The following is a 16200-nucleotide window of genomic DNA, read 5'->3' on the forward strand; positions in this document are numbered from 1 at the left end:
GGAGACAAGTCAGTGCAGCCAAGTCCTGTCTCTGCCGATGCCTGACTCCTATCACAGGATCTGTTCACTCACACAGATCCTCCATGTCTGGGGGAGGGGCGCTGATGTCCTAACCAGCAGGAGCCCGGGAGGAAGGACATCTCCCATACTGTTATGATAAGGTCAGTACATTTGTTAGGGGGATGTTGTGTAATTATTGTGCTAGGGGACAGACTGCTGCTTCCCCCATGTAATGTGCTCTCTTGTGCCCAGTGCCCACCATGTCATGTGCATTGCAGTGCCCACTATGTAATGTGCTGTGCCCACCATGTCCTGTCATGTGCATTGCAGTGCCCACTATGTAAAGTGCTGTGCCCACCATGTCATGTGCATTGCAGTGCCCCCCATGTAATGTGCTGTGCCCACCATGTCATGTCATGTGCCTTGCAGTGCCCCCATGTAATGTGCTGTGCCCACCATGACATGTGCCTTGCAGTGCCCCCATGTAATGTGCTGTGCCCACCATGTCATGTGCCTTGCAGTGCCCCCATGTAATGTGCTGTGCCCACCATGTCCTGTCATGTGCATTGCAGTGCCCACTATGTAAAGTGCTGTGCCCACCATGTCATGTGCCTTGCAGTGCCCCCATGTAATGTGCTGTGCCCACCATGTCATGTCATGTGCCTTGCAGTGCCCCCCATGTAATGTGCTGTGCCCACCATGTCATGTCATGTCATGTGCCTTGCAGTGCCCCCCATGTAATGTGCTGTGTCCAGTATGTCATTTGCTGTACATTGCAGTGCCCACCATGTAATGCGCTGTGCTGACCATGTCATGTGCTGTGCATTGCATTGCCCTTCATGTGATGTTCAGTACCCACTATGTCATGCTGTGCCTTGCAGTGCCCACCATGTCATGTGCTGTGCCTTGCATTGCCCACCATGTAATGTGCAGTGCCCACCATGTCATGTGATGTGCCATCCAGTGCCAACGATGTCATGTGCAATGCCCACCATGTCATGGCTGTGCCTTGCAATGCCCGCTATGTAATTTGCCGTGTCCACCATGTCATGTGCTGTGCCATACAGTGATCCCACCATGTAATGTGCAGTGCCCACCGTGTAATGTGCAGTGCCCACCGTGTAATTTGCAGCGCCCACCATGTCATGTGCACTTCCCACCATGTCATGTGCTATGCTGTGCCCACCCTGCCATGTGTTGTGCCCAGCATGTAGTGTGTTGTGCCCACTGTGTAATGTGCTGTGCTGTTCAACAGTGCCCACCATGTCATGTGCAGTTCCTAACATGTAATGTGCAGTTGCATTTCCCACCATGAAACGTGCTATGCCATGCAGTGCCCACCATGTAATGTGTTGTGCCCACCATGTAATCTTATGTGCCATTCAGTGCCCACCATGTAATGCGCTGTGCCCACCACGTCATGTGCTGTGCCATGCAGTGCCCACCATGTAATGCGCTGTACCCACCATGTAATGTGCTGTGTCATGCAGTGCCCACCATGTCATGTGCAGTGCCCAGCATGTAAATTGCTGTGCAGTGCTCACCATGTCATGTGCTGTGTTGTGCCCACCATGTCATGTGCTGCACCATGCAGTGCCTACCATGTAATATGCTGTACTCACCATGTAATGTGCTGTACATTGTCTACCATGGCATGTGCCGTGCAGTACCCTCATAAGAGGGATAAACTGTTGTAGGCCCTCAAACCAGTCCTCCTCAGTCAGTGTCGGAAGGTCACGTTGCCAGGCCGAGAAGGCCCTAGTAGCCCCAGAGCCTCCCGCGCATGTAAGTCGGAGATAGACGGAAGATAATGTTCTATCTATGATGCGGGATGTAAGCAACCTCTCCACCGAGTGGGGTTCAACCTTAATAGAATCGGGGAACTGTGCCCTAAGGGCCTGTCTTAGCTGTAGGAACCTAAAATACATCCAGGAGGGAAGCCCAAATTTACCCTTCAGCCCTCCAAAGGAGAGCAGACCTCCCTCGGGCATGACATCTCTCAGTGTTCTCACTCCGTATCTGCCCCACTCCTGCGGGTCAGGTACTGTCCGCAAATGGGACATTGACAGAATGCCCCATACGGTTATATGGGGAGAGAACGTCTGCGGCTCCTCTAGATGCTTTGAGACTTGTTTCCACACCCCTACCGTGGTCCTCATGAGGGTGGTGATTTGTGCGGTGGATCTAGGCCCTCTGTAAACTAGATTGCTTAGTTCAGAATTGGAACCCACTATAGCTGCCTCTAGGTTGACCGAGGGGTTGGATTGATCCTGTGTGAACCACCACCTCACTGACACCAGGACCGCAGCCCGATAGTATTTCCTAAAGTTGGGGAGGGCGAGGCCGCCTTCTGAAAGTGCGAGCTGAAGTGTGGACCTAGCTACTCTCGGTACCGACCCCTGCCATATAAATGAACTGATCATTTGTTCTAGTTTCGTGAAGAAGGAGTTAGGTATACTAATAGGGGTGTTTCTGAATATGTACAGAAACTTAGGGAGGAAGGACATTTTAATTAAATTAACCCGGCCTACAGGGGTGAGTGGTAGGTTCTTCCAGACAGAGCTCTTCTGCATAAACCTCTGAAGGACCAGGTGTACGTTGGACTCTAGGTATTTTGGCAGGTGTCTATGGATCTGGATCAGGGCCGGATTAACATAGGGGCTGGTGGAGCTGCAGCTCCAGGCCCCTCCCTCAATATAGGCCCATGGAAGTGGCTTGTCAATTCCTGTGTGCCTTCCTGAAGGAAGAGGAGCCCTCTGTGCACACATGGAGGAGACAAGTCAGTGCAGCCAAGTCCTGTCTCTGCCGATGCCTGACTCCTATCACAGGATCTGTTCACTCACACAGATCCTCCATGTCTGGGGGAGGGGCGCTGATGTCCTAACCAGCAGGAGCCCGGGAGGAAGGACATCTCCCATACTGTTATGATAAGGTCAGTACATTTGTTAGGGGGATGTTGTGTAATTATTGTGCTAGGGGACAGACTGCTGCTTCCCCCATGTAATGTGCTCTCTTGTGCCCAGTGCCCACCATGTCATGTGCATTGCAGTGCCCACTATGTAATGTGCTGTGCCCACCATGTCCTGTCATGTGCATTGCAGTGCCCACTATGTAAAGTGCTGTGCCCACCATGTCATGTGCATTGCAGTGCCCCCCATGTAATGTGCTGTGCCCACCATGTCATGTCATGTGCCTTGCAGTGCCCCCATGTAATGTGCTGTGCCCACCATGTCATGTGCCTTGCAGTGCCCCCATGTAATGTGCTGTGCCCACCATGTCAGGTCATGTGCCTTGCAGTGCCCCCATGTAATGTGCTGTGCCCACCATGTCATGTGCCTTGCAGTGCCCCCATGTAATGTGCTGTGCCCACCATGTCCTGTCATGTGCATTGCAGTGCCCACTATGTAAAGTGCTGTGCCCACCATGTCATGTGCCTTGCAGTGCCCCCATGTAATGTGCTGTGCCCACCATGTCATGTCATGTGCCTTGCAGTGCCCCCCATGTAATGTGCTGTGCCCACCATGTCATGTCATGTCATGTGCCTTGCAGTGCCCCCCATGTAATGTGCTGTGTCCAGTATGTCATTTGCTGTACATTGCAGTGCCCACCATGTAATGCGCTGTGCTGACCATGTCATGTGCTGTGCATTGCATTGCCCTTCATGTGATGTTCAGTGCCCACTATGAAATGCTGTGCCTTGCAGTGCCCACCATGTCATGTGCTGTGCCTTGCATTGCCCACCATGTAATGTGCAGTGCCCACCATGTCATGTGATGTGCCAACCAGTGCCAACCATGTCATGTGCAATGCCCACCATGTCATGGCTGTGCCTTGCAATGCCCGCTATGTAATTTGCCGTGTCCACCATGTCATGTGCTGTGCCATACAGTGATCCCACCATGTAATGTGCAGTGCCCACCGTGTAATGTGCAGTGCCCACCGTGTAATGTGCAGCGCCCACCATGTCATGTGCACTTCCCACCATGTCATGTGCTATGCTGTGCCCACCCTGCCATGTGTTGTGCCCAGCATGTAGTGTGTTGTGCCCACTGTGTAATGTGCTGTGCTGTTCAACAGTGCCCACCATGTCATGTGCAGTTCCTAACATGTAATGTGCAGTTGCATTTCCCACCATGAAACGTGCTATGCCATGCAGTGCCCACCATGTAATGTGTTGTGCCCACCATGTAATCTTATGTGCCATTCAGTGCCCACCATGTAATGCGCTGTGCCCACCACGTCATGTGCTGTGCCATGCAGTGCCCACCATGTAATGCGCTGTACCCACCATGTAATGTGCTGTGTCATGCAGTGCCCACCATGTCATGTGCAGTGCCCATCATGTAAATTGCTGTGCAGTGCTCACCATGTCATGTGCTGTGTTGTGCCCACCATGTCATGTGCTGCACCATGCAGTGCCTACCATGTAATATGCTGTACTCACCATGTAATGTGCTGTACATTGTCTACCATGGCATGTGCCGTGCAGTACCCACAATGGAATGTGGTGTGCAGGGCTCATCATGTCATATGCAGTGTCCACCATTTAATGTGCTGTGCTCACAATGTAATGTGCTGTGCTGTGTCATGCAGTGCCCACCTTGTCATGTGCTGTGCAGTGCCCACCATGCTATGTGCAGTACCCACTATATAATGTGTTGTGCCCACCATATAATGTTCTGTGCAGTGCCCACTTGTAATGTCCAGTGCCCACCATGTAATGTGCTCAGCTGTGCCTGCCATGTCATGTGTTGTGCCCACCATATAAGGTCCTGTGCCCACTGTGTGCATGCGCTGTGCTCACCATGCAATGTGTTGTGTTGTGCAGTACCAACCATGTCATGTGCTGTGCCCACCATATAATGTACTGTGCCTACCTTGTAATGTGCTGTATTGGGCAGTGCCAACCGCATAATGTGCTGTGCCCACCATTAAATGTGCTGTATCCATGTATCCACCATGTAATGTGTTGTGCCAACCATGTGATGTACTGTGCTATACCCCCCCCCCCCGTGTAATGTACTATGCTGTGCCCCCCACAGACTCATCCCCTCACTCCCACCCCCCTCTTTCTCTCATCCCCTCTCTTTCACCCTGTTCTCTCACTCACCCCCTTCACCCCCTACCACCCTCTCTCTCTTTCACCCTCTCTCTATTCCCCTTTTTCTCTCTCTCTCTCTCTCTCTCTCTCTCTCTCTCTCTCTCTCTCTCTCTCTCTCTCTCTCTCTCACCCCCCCTCTCTCTCTTTAATTTAAATTTAACAAAAAATTGTTTGCGTTTTCATTTTATTTATTTTCATAAAAAGGCCCACCAACATCCTTAGCACCAGGCCCATGATGCTCTTAATCTGGGCCTGTCTATAGGGGAACATGGAGGCTGGCGACCAGGAGAAGAAAGAGACATCAGAGTAGAAAACCAATTGAACCCCCCCCAGGCAGCAGCAGCAGGTACTAGTACTGTACAGCACCTGTCACCATGATATTGATCATCTTGTGCATGTGTACCAGTAACCAGCACCAACTTCAAAGCAAGCAATCAAATATAGTGCTCAAACAATTTGGATTAAATAAATATGCTTAGCCATAGATATCATAAAGTGTAAAAAAGTGATTTGTGTTAGTAGTACCTGCTTTTGCTTTTATATATGATATCAATGGCTAAGCATATTTATTTAATCCATATTGAGCACTATATTTGATTGGCTACTTGCTTCTGCTTGGGCCTGGCATACACACACACACACGCACATGATGATGACTTAGACCCCTTTCACACTGAGCCGCTCCGGGCGTCAGCGGTAAAGCAGCGCTATTGTAGCGCCGCTTTACCGTTGTTTTAGCAGCGCTATTCGGCTGCTAGCGGGGGCGGTTTAACCCCCGCTAGCGGGCAAAAAAAGGGTTAAATCCACAAAATGCCGCTGCAGCAGCGCTTTGCCGGCGGTATGGCAGCACTGCCCCATTGTTTTCAATGGGCAGGAGCGGTGGAGGAGAGGTGTATTCACCGCTCCTCCACCGCTGCAAAGAAGCTGCTGGCAGGACTTTTTGTGACATCCTGCCAGCGCAGCACCCTCAGTGTGAAAGCACTCAGGCTTTCACACCTGGTTTGTAGCTGAGGCTTTTTTCAGGCGCTATGCTGGCGCTATTTTTAGCTGTTAAGTGCAGTTTTCAACTTAACTGCTTCTAGTTTATATTGCTTTGCCAAATTTAGCTATCAAAGAAATAAGACACAGAATATAGATTTCTGTATATCAGATCCGAGCCTTAAAGGTCCCGTACTCTCAACTGAACCTGTCGGCTCTTTATTGGGGCTTTTTATAAGGCTTGGTTACACAAGCATCAGTTTGAGCAAATCTCCATATAAGGTAACAAGCAGTATAATTTCAACATACATGACGCTGGACACATCTGGAAAGACTTAAGCTACGTCTTACAACATATACTGACACGCACACATTTATGCTGAGAAATGAAAAACAACTTAAGTAGAACTCCAACCTATTATTTCCAACCTTATCAATTTCCCCCTTTGACATCATCCCCTCCCCGATTCTGGGTCCTTGCTAACAAGTGAACAGCCGATACTTCAAAGAGTGCTATCCCTGACCGCGGGTTGTCAGAGGAGGATAAGTCTTCTTTATTTACCCTCATCCCTCAAATCCATACCAGCATCTTATAAGCAAAGAGAATAGAAAAGGGGTGATGTCAAGTTACCCTTTTTGTCATTGGAGTTCCTAATACCTTTCTCTTTCCATTCTATCTGTTCATACCTTAATCTTCCTATATAATCAACAGTTTATCACGGTAAGCAGTACAAAAACTAAAATTAGAATAAGTATCGGATTGAGCATCCAATTAAAAATTGCCGTAGCAGTGGGTGACCATCCAGCAAATACATCATACCAATGATGTGTTGTTTCATCTCTTATTTGTGAGGATAAATGTATTAATTTCCCTTTATCTATAACCGCAGATATTAGATTATTTTGAAGGGTATGTTCTTGTGTCTCTATGTGTTTTCTAAGTATTTCGGACTCATTTAAGATTTGCCGTAAGAGCTCTAATGATATTATAAAAGGAGTAGTATCAGTAAGATTATCTACCGTCCATTCTAGATTAAATATTCTATGTGCATCTGGTTCAAAAAGGAAAGTGTCATTTTGCCATTTAAGCATTTTAACATTCTTTACGCATCCTGAAAAAGGGGCCGTTTTATTTAAACTTTCCATAGTTTCCTGATCATTTGTGACTAAACAAATATGTTGTGTTCCTATCTCCATAAATCTGTTTCCTACACCTGCTGGTAGTCTCTGAAACTTACATATGTTAGATTGATGTTTCAATAAGCAAAGTTCATAGACTGGAGAACTTCTTCCACAGACTATTCCCTTATTAGTTTTAACACATAAACTTAGATCATGAGTCATGTTTTGTGTATCTACATAGTGTCCATAAATCTCAGAATACCAAAATTCAGGTAGATCCTTTCCTATCAGGAGTGGCATCACTATTAACTTACACATTACCTGGACCTCCTCCACTTTGTATACATCAAACCTTCCAGCACACCATCTTTCCTCACATTCAACTTCTTTTCCTGGTACTTCAAACCATGTACTTTCTAAATTTAAACCCTTAAAATAGTTCATCCAAGTGCGATTTGAATGTGATAAGATAGTGTAGAAAAAGCACATTGAGTAATGTTTATAAACTCCTGATTTTCTTTCCACAACTCCAGACTAGCTAGTGCTGTGTGATTAACCATAATATTGAGATATTTAGTTAATTGTACCTAGCTAATTTGTGTTTCGAATGTTGTAGGTAACCATTTGCTTGTAATTATTAAACTATCAGCTATGTGACTTCCTGCACATTTCCACTTATTTTGTATCATTTCCATCTGTATCCCATTCATTATTCCCATTCCAGTTCCTGCAGCTCCCAGAACTGTATCATACCATTCTCGGCGATACCTACATTCTGGTAGCTGGGGAAAAGTTACATTAAATTTGATTTTTGTTTTCTGTTGATACCGAAACATTTATGCAAGATCTAGGAATAGGAGTTAATACAGAGGATTCGAAGATGGTGGGTAGAGCGTCCTCTATCTTTATATTGAAACCATAATGTTGCCATTGTATATATATCCTCCTGTTGTGCTTTCCCGTTTCCTTACTAGTACAAAATACCATTCGTAGTAATGATATTGTGTTATACTCTTATCCTGATTTACCCATCTAAGATCAGTACTATTTTCATGAACTGTTACATTGATACCCGGAGTCCATGTATAAACAAACATTTGAAAACATTCAAGCACTATTATCATAGTTAGAAGAATCTTCATTCTGTTTCTCTCGGTTCAAGACTCTTTTTGCAGTGTGATGCGTGGATCCAGGCTGCTTTTCCTTCCAATTTCACTGAAGTGGCTGTGGTCAAAAGCACTTGATAAGGACCTTCAAATCTAGGTTCCAATGTCTTTCTGGTGTGTTTCTTAACATATACATAATCTCCTGGTAGCAGTGTATGTGTACCTGTTATTGAATTAGGGTCTGGAAGAGAAGAATACACACTTTTGTGGATCTTAGTTAGACGTTGTTGTAATTGTATCACATATGCAGTCAAACTATCACATTGCAATTGCATACTCTGTGGAAAGTATAGACCTAATCTAGGTGCATTCCCAAAAAGTATTTCATATGGGTTTGTTTAACTCTTGCATAGCTTTTTGTATTTTCAACTTTATTGTCCCATTTACTTTTTCCACTGATCCTGAACTCTGTGGATGATAAGGGGTGTGAAAACTTTGTTGAACCCCTAACATGGTCATCACATTCTGCATGATTTCTCCTGTAAAGTGTATCCTCCTATCTGATTCTATAGTTTCAGGAAGACCAAACCTAGGTATTAACTCAGTAATCAGTTTCTTGGCTGTGACTTTTGCTGTGGCTGATTTTACTGGATAACTTTCGGGCCAACCTGAAAATAAATCGATACACACGAGGACAAATTCAAAGGGGCCGCTCTTAGGCATTTGTATGTAGTCAATTTGCAGTCTCTGGAAGGGGTATTGGGCCCGAACCTGGTGTTTCCGTGGGGTTTTTACTCTCTATCCTGGGTTATTCAGGAGACAGATTTGGCAGGCTGCACAGTAGTTTCTTGCAGTACTACTGAATCCAGGGGCGAGCCATCCTTGGTTCACAATCCTATACATGGAATTGGAACTGACGTGTGTGGGTAGGTGAACTGCCGCTGCCATTGCTGGGTACAGAGAGGCAGGCAGGCATACTTTGCCTCCTTCCCTCCATACATTGTCAAGGTCTGGTGCTGCTCCCATCCTGACCCACTTATCTTTCTCGCTCTCCCCTGCTTGCTCCTGTAATTTACTCAACTGCTGCCATGTTGGTTCTGGGATACTCACCTCTACCGCTGCTAAGGTTTCAGGGCTTCCTTCCCCTAGAGCTGCCTGTTTTGCAGTCAAATCTGCAAATGCATTTCCTTTTGCCTCAATTGTTTTTGCGCTCGTGTGTGCCACTATCTTCATGATTGCCACTCGTTTAACCTTTTAAAGATTGTTCAGAACTCTCTTAATCCCTTCTCCATGTTTTACAGGTGTACCTGCTGCTGTCAGATAACCTCTAGCCTTCCATATATGGCCATAATCGTGCGCTACACCATAAGCGTAGGCAGAGTCAGTATAAATATTCCCTTCTCGTCCTTTTAAGTATTCTAGGGCTTGTTCTAAAGCTTTTAATTCTGCTTCTTGTGCTGACATGTGGGCTGGTAAGGGCTGTGCTTCAATCACCTGTGTCAGTCACTACAGCATACCCTGTGTGATATTTACCCTTGTCATCAGCAAACCTACTACCATCTATGTACAAAGTGTGCTCAGCATTTAAAATCGGTGTATCTGTAACATGTACCTTTAAGAAAAAAAAAAATGTACTCTGTCTTAATTATCACCAGATGTTCCTTCTAACTAGAATGACTCTATTGTAGGGATGTTTAACCCTTTCAACTCTGAAAATACACTATATATGAATGTAAAAAAATGATGTGTAAAAAATATCTCATCTTGATATAATAAACATGTCCTGTCACATAAAAATGATATATAAAAACTGCAACATATCTGATGGATAAATTATTTCATCAGTAGTCAAAAAAACTAAAAAGTCCATTGTTTTTAGAATGTCCTCTCTTATCAGAAGTTCTCGAGAATTTTTTTTTTCTTCCTCTTCTTCTTCCTTATTAGTACTATCATTCCCCCTTGCCAAATCTGGTGACTGAACAGGCAAAAAGGTAGCCAAATTTAAAGTTGTACAGCGCTGAAAAGTAACATTTGGAGGTAAAAGTAAAGTACACTGTAACCTTAATTGCCTAGCCATTGAAATGTGTTTGGGCTGTACCTGAGACAAGATTGCATGTATCTCATGTGTGGTGTGCACTACAACTGGATTGTCTAGAACAATTTCTGATGACTTATCTAGGATTATCGACACCGCTGCTATCGCCCGTACACAGGACGGTGAACCTCTGGACACTGGATCTAATGCTGCTGAAAATTAAGCAACGGATCTTTGTTTTACATGTGCCTGTGTCAAAACACCTGTGGCGTGTCCAGTGATTTCAGCAATGTACAAATAAAATATCTTGGTGTAATCTGGAATACCAATAGCCAGGGCAGAAATCAACAACCTTTTCAAAGTGACAAACGACTCATAAGCTACTTCTGTAAGCATATACGGTACAATTTTCAAACAATCATATAATGGCTGCATCAAAACGCTAGCATGTGGTATCCATTGTCTACAATATGACACAATACCTAAAAACATATGCAATTGTTTGAAATTCCGTGGGGGTAACATTTCCTTTATCACTTGAACCCTCTCCTCAGTGAGATGTCTCGTACCCTGTGATATACAATGTCCCAAAAAGATAACTTTTTCTGACACACTTGCAACTTTTTCTTATTAACCTTGCAACCTTTTTCTGCCAAAAATCGCAACAAATTAAGGGTGGTATGCAGGCTTTCAGTCTTTCACTTATCTGTGGAATTAATCCTTCCATAAACTGTCTATTGAAGGCTCAGATCGTGACTGGCAGAGCCAAATCCAATCCCTCATCTGCCATCATACTTTCCATAGATAAGTAAAATTCTGATACAGTCTGTCCTGGCATTTGTTTCATGAGTGATATTGACCCTCTCTCCTGTTGTTTTGCCTGAGAGAAAGCTTCTAATCTAGCAATAAAAGGAGCCCTTGAGTCTATGTGTCTGACCTCCTGTCTCTAAATTGCCATCCCCCCTCAGCTCGTCTGCAGGTCAGTCATAAACTAGTTAAACAGGGTCAGAGTCATTTTATGTCTGCATAAATCCTCCCCATCCTGCCAGGTTGCTTCATGTGTATTCATTAACTGTGTCACAAAAAAAAAAATCTACAGAAAGCAGCTGGCTTTGCTATACAAAACCCATCCTCTACCCTCAATTTCAGGATATATCTTGTGTAGTTTACGTACTATGTCAGTATATGGGGGTGGGATGGCTGAACTAAGATTATTTAAAATTTCAACATTTTTTTTTTTTTTTTTTTTTTTTTTTTTATTCTTCTGTCTTTCATATCCCAACCATCACAATCTGAATTATATTTCCACCCCTCTTCTTTTGCTCTATTTGAGACCTTAATTAAGCATTGAATCTGACGCATCCATTGCTTCTCTAACACCTCTCCTTGTCTGTCCCTTTTTATTTCACTCCATACATCCGGGTCTAAACCCGCTGCTCCTTTCACCTTAAATTTACGAAGGACATCCTTTAAGTCCTATGCTTCATCTTTCCCATAGATGTTCTTAATTATCTGTGGCACCGTATAATGCACCACAATTCCCTGACGGGGTTTCGTGTTCTGCTGGCCCATTCTGACAGTCCGTGCCTAGGTAGCGTGTGGGACACTTAGTGTACAGTACTAAATACTAAAAAAAGCTACACTAGTTCCTCGTTGCCTTCCTCCTAGGGTACCAGAATACTAAAAACCTCTCCGGATGAGATTTCTGAAATCGAATTACTTTATATGCTAGCCAACTCACAAATATTATGACCAGAATGGCAGCTACACATATACAAGCATTCCTTTAAGTGACCAGGTATCCGACTAGATCTCCGGGCTTATGGAGACCTCATTCCCCCTGTATCTGGGAATCCCTCTCATACACTCTTATCCCTGCTTTATGGAGCAGACAGGGCTTATACTTTCAACCCGTCTATGGTTTATGAATTAAATTGAATATCAAACTTAAGCGGCAGACCCCCAAAGTCCTCTTGCGAGGTTAAGGACGCATTCTACTGCTCATTGGGATGATATTCTTTCAATTCATACCAACCTAGGCAAGGCTCATTCACTTTCTCAACAAGACAGACAAATAACAAACAACAAATAATTCCAGCAATATAAACCACAATATGCAGTAATTCTAGACTCACCACTACAGAGGCTGGTGTTTTAAAACCAGGAGAACCGTAACTGACAGAACGGATAGGCACAAATCAGGGGAGCACAGAATATAAGAAAAATAAAGCTTTTTCTTACCTGCGCAGGTTTTTTGATCTGTGGTTCCCGGAATGCCTGACCTTTTGTTCCGTCAGTCCAATTCATCCACCTCTTGAAGTGTCATCGGTGTGTCCCTACTTCCGGGCGCCAGAAATGTTAAGTGCAGTTTTCAACTTAACTGCTTCTAGTTTATATTGCTTTGCCAAATTTAGCTATCAAAGAAATAAGACACAGAATATAGATTTCTGTATATCAGATCCGAGCCTTAAAGGTCCCGTACTCTCAACTGAACCTGTCGGCTCTTTATTGGGGCTTTTTATAAGGCTTGGTTACACAAGCATCAGTTTGAGCAAATCTCCATATAAGGTAACAAGCAGTATAATTTCAACATACATGACGCTGGACACATCTGGAAAGACTTAAGCTACGTCTTACAACATATACTGACACGCACACATTTATGCTGAGAAATGAAAAACAACTTAAGTAGAACTCCAACCTATTATTTCCAACCTTATCATAGCGCTGTAGCACCTGAAAAATGCCTCCAGTGTGAAAGGGGTCTTAAAGTCATCATGGGCGATTCTGCGTGTGTGCCAAGCAGACTGGGCCGGCACTACCACTAGGCAAACTAGGCAGCCTAGAGCACCCGGTCGCTGGTGATTCTACTCCCTTTCTACCTCTGTACAGTGTCAGAGGCGATGGCACAGCATTTTTGGGTGCTGGTAAGGCCGCATTTATGGGTGCTGATGTTACTGTATTTATGGGTGCTGATGTTACTGTATTTATGGGTGCTGATGTTACTGTATTTATGGGTGCTGATGTTACCGAATTTTTGGGTGCTGGACAGGGGCGCAGTTTCAGGTCTTGCCATAGGCGCCATTTTCACTAGATACGCCTCTGCGCACATGGCACCAGCGACAAGCAGCACCGCAGTCAGTGGTACACAGAGTGTAATAATGCCGCTGCAGCAAGTGTAATAGATCATTTGGCATATCCGCACGCATGTTGTGGTACACTGGCAGGCTGGTTTATCAGGCTCGGGCTGAAGGCTGACAGATCTATCACCAGGCAGCACAGTGGGAGCCGGCGGTGCATGTAGTCCTGCCCACTGCACACCATGTATTCCCGTTGGCTTGCAGTGCCACTCCCACCTTGGGCTTGGGAGAGGAGCTTTGCCTGGGCCCTGGAGCGCAGAGTGCTTGTGAAGTGCTGTGTAGCCGCCGGCCCCCCACATGGATGAACTGCTGCTGTCCTGTCCAGGTATGTCCTTCTTTCTCTTCTGGCCTAGTCTCAGAGAGTGTCCTCAGACTTACCACTGCTCCCACTGCTGTGCTGCTGCTGGCATTCTGCTGTTCATACTAGGTAATCGTGAGTCAGTGAGAGACTGTCTGTGATTCTGTGTGGCAACTGACAAAGCATGTGATTGAGGCTGGCTGGGCTAAATTTTGCATTGCTTGTATTACTGACAGTTGATTGAGGCTAAGCTGAGTTTTCTATTGCTTGTGTTACTGACAGTCCAGCCTGGCACTGGCAAGCTTGTTGTGGTGCTCACCGGCTTACTGATTCAGTAGTTGGCACCACAACATGTCTGCCAATGCCAGAGCCAGGCTGGACTTTCTGCTGCCCTCAGTGGCATGCCTTGGCCCTGTTTTACCCCTGGTCCATACATATGTGGTACAGAAAGCGCTGTGCTCCCAGTGCGTTTCCGCACTGCATTGCAATCACACTGTGTTTTTGATCTGCTGCAGGTGTCAACTCAAAGTTAACAACTCCCCAAAATAAGGTCACAAACGCAGTGTTTGTCTGAACCAGACCGCATGGTTGCTTTTAAAAAAAAAAGGTGCCTGTACTTCTTTGGTGCGATTCAGCCCATTCAAAATGGGCTCCAATAACACCACACAGAATCACATGTGAATTGCACAGGAACGCGGTGCAGTTCCTGTGCGATTTACATGCAAACTATAGTGTAAAACCAGGCTTACTGTGTTGATTGCAGTGCAATCAAAGCCCATTCATTTTGAATAGGCTTAAATCGCACCAAAGTCATGGAAACGCACTGCAACCGGTTCGCATGGTCGTTTTGTGAAATTGATCTGGTGCAGGCAAACACACTGTTTTGCAACCTTTATTTGGGGTGTCGTTAAGATAGCACTGACACCCACTGCAAGGGGGGTGCGATATGAATGAGGTGCATGAAACGTTCGTGGATTGAGGGTTTCCTGCGTTGTAGTGTACCGCCGCAAATCTCCTAAGCAGTAGTGTGTTTTTTTTCTGCCGGTGCAGGAAGGTGTGCAATTTACACACCTTCTCACACCCGCTTAGATGTGAACCTAGCCTAAAGAAAAGTCAGTGTTTTCAAGGCTGGTCATTTTTCAGTTGATTGTTTGTTTTTTAATTTTGTGATTAATTGAAAATTAAGCTAATGTGAACACAGTGAGTGTGCTTCCTTCCACAAGATGGTGCCCTTTGCACTTGCCCAGTAAGATTGGCTATTACAGGGCACCATCCTGTGGTAGGCAGTGCATCCCACCCCCCAGCTGAGCAGGCGGATCCGCTTGATGGATTCCGCTCCGTCTGAGAGTTTACATACAGTTTAAAGTGATACTAAACTCTGGATTAAATTAAAAACAAAAAAACTTTTTTCAAGCATTCCAATACGTATTCTTTTTTTTTTTAATTCTTTATTTAGCGAGAGACAAGGGTTTACAAACTCTATGCACAGAAATAATTACCAAAGGTAAGGCAGTTTAGACACAGCTGAGGAGTCACAATATACTGAAATATACAATAACTCAGAAAAGACTCATGAGGTCATAGACTTGCAGTAACAAAGTCAGAAGTTTCCAAGGACTTCCAGAATAGCGTAGCGATAACCTCCGTAACAAAAAATATAACCCCCACTCTGGCTGCCTGCCAGACCTGAATCACATGCCTTTCGACAAGGATTTTTATTAAATTAGCAAGTGGGGATAACCAAAAAAGTGCACTCTGCTGCAACTTTGGAGGGGTGCGACTTAGATGCGACTTTGACCAATGATAACGGGCAACTGTTGCACAACTTTCGCATATATAACATTCAGGTGTGACATGAAAGTCAGACCAAAGTAGTGCAGGAACCTTTTTAAAGTTGCTGCATTTTAAATTGCACATATTTGAACAGTAGTTATTGAAAAACATGGGGTGCGACTTGTCATGCGACTTTCGTGTCCAAAGTCCCATGACAAATCACTCACGTGTGAATGGAGCTAAAGGATAAGTTCATCTTTAGGCCTGGTTCACACTGCTGCGTTATGGGATCCGACTTGTGAGACCCCAAGGCAGATGACCTGTCAAATTCAATGTTTCCCTATGAGAGTGGTCTTACCGGAAGCTACACAAGTCACTCCAACTTTATGAATAGTTCCTGCACCACTTTGGTCTGACTTGGGTGTGATTTCAGCCCTTGTACAGGCTCCTAAATAGCATCCAAGTCAGATCAAGTCGAAATGAAGTTGCAGGGCAAAGTTGCACGACTTTGCCGTCGCAGCAGTGTGAACCGAGTCTAAGCAGCCTGTTACATGTTACACCCATATTTAGGGTCTACATAACATGCTCCTATGCACCCGCCTTCCCCTGCCAGAGCTCTCCTTTCTGTGATAGCAGGCAGGGGTTTT

The 16200-nt window shown here is 45.1% G+C and overlaps 1 long non-coding RNA gene across 1 annotated transcript; it reads right to left on the reverse strand.

Annotated features, from left to right (window-relative positions):
- Nucleotides 1-6233: 6233 nt before the first annotated feature.
- Nucleotides 6234-13058, reverse strand: LOC141127032 (uncharacterized). Its single transcript, XR_012241482.1, has 2 exons — nt 12584-13058; nt 6234-8548 (listed from the first exon to the last, which is right to left on the reverse strand). It is a non-coding gene; the product is annotated as an uncharacterized lncRNA (long non-coding RNA).
- Nucleotides 13059-16200: the final 3142 nt, after the last annotated feature.

Source organism: Aquarana catesbeiana, linkage group LG02, assembly GCF_042186555.1.
Source record: "Aquarana catesbeiana isolate 2022-GZ linkage group LG02, ASM4218655v1, whole genome shotgun sequence".
NCBI lineage: Eukaryota > Metazoa > Chordata > Amphibia > Anura > Ranidae > Aquarana > Aquarana catesbeiana.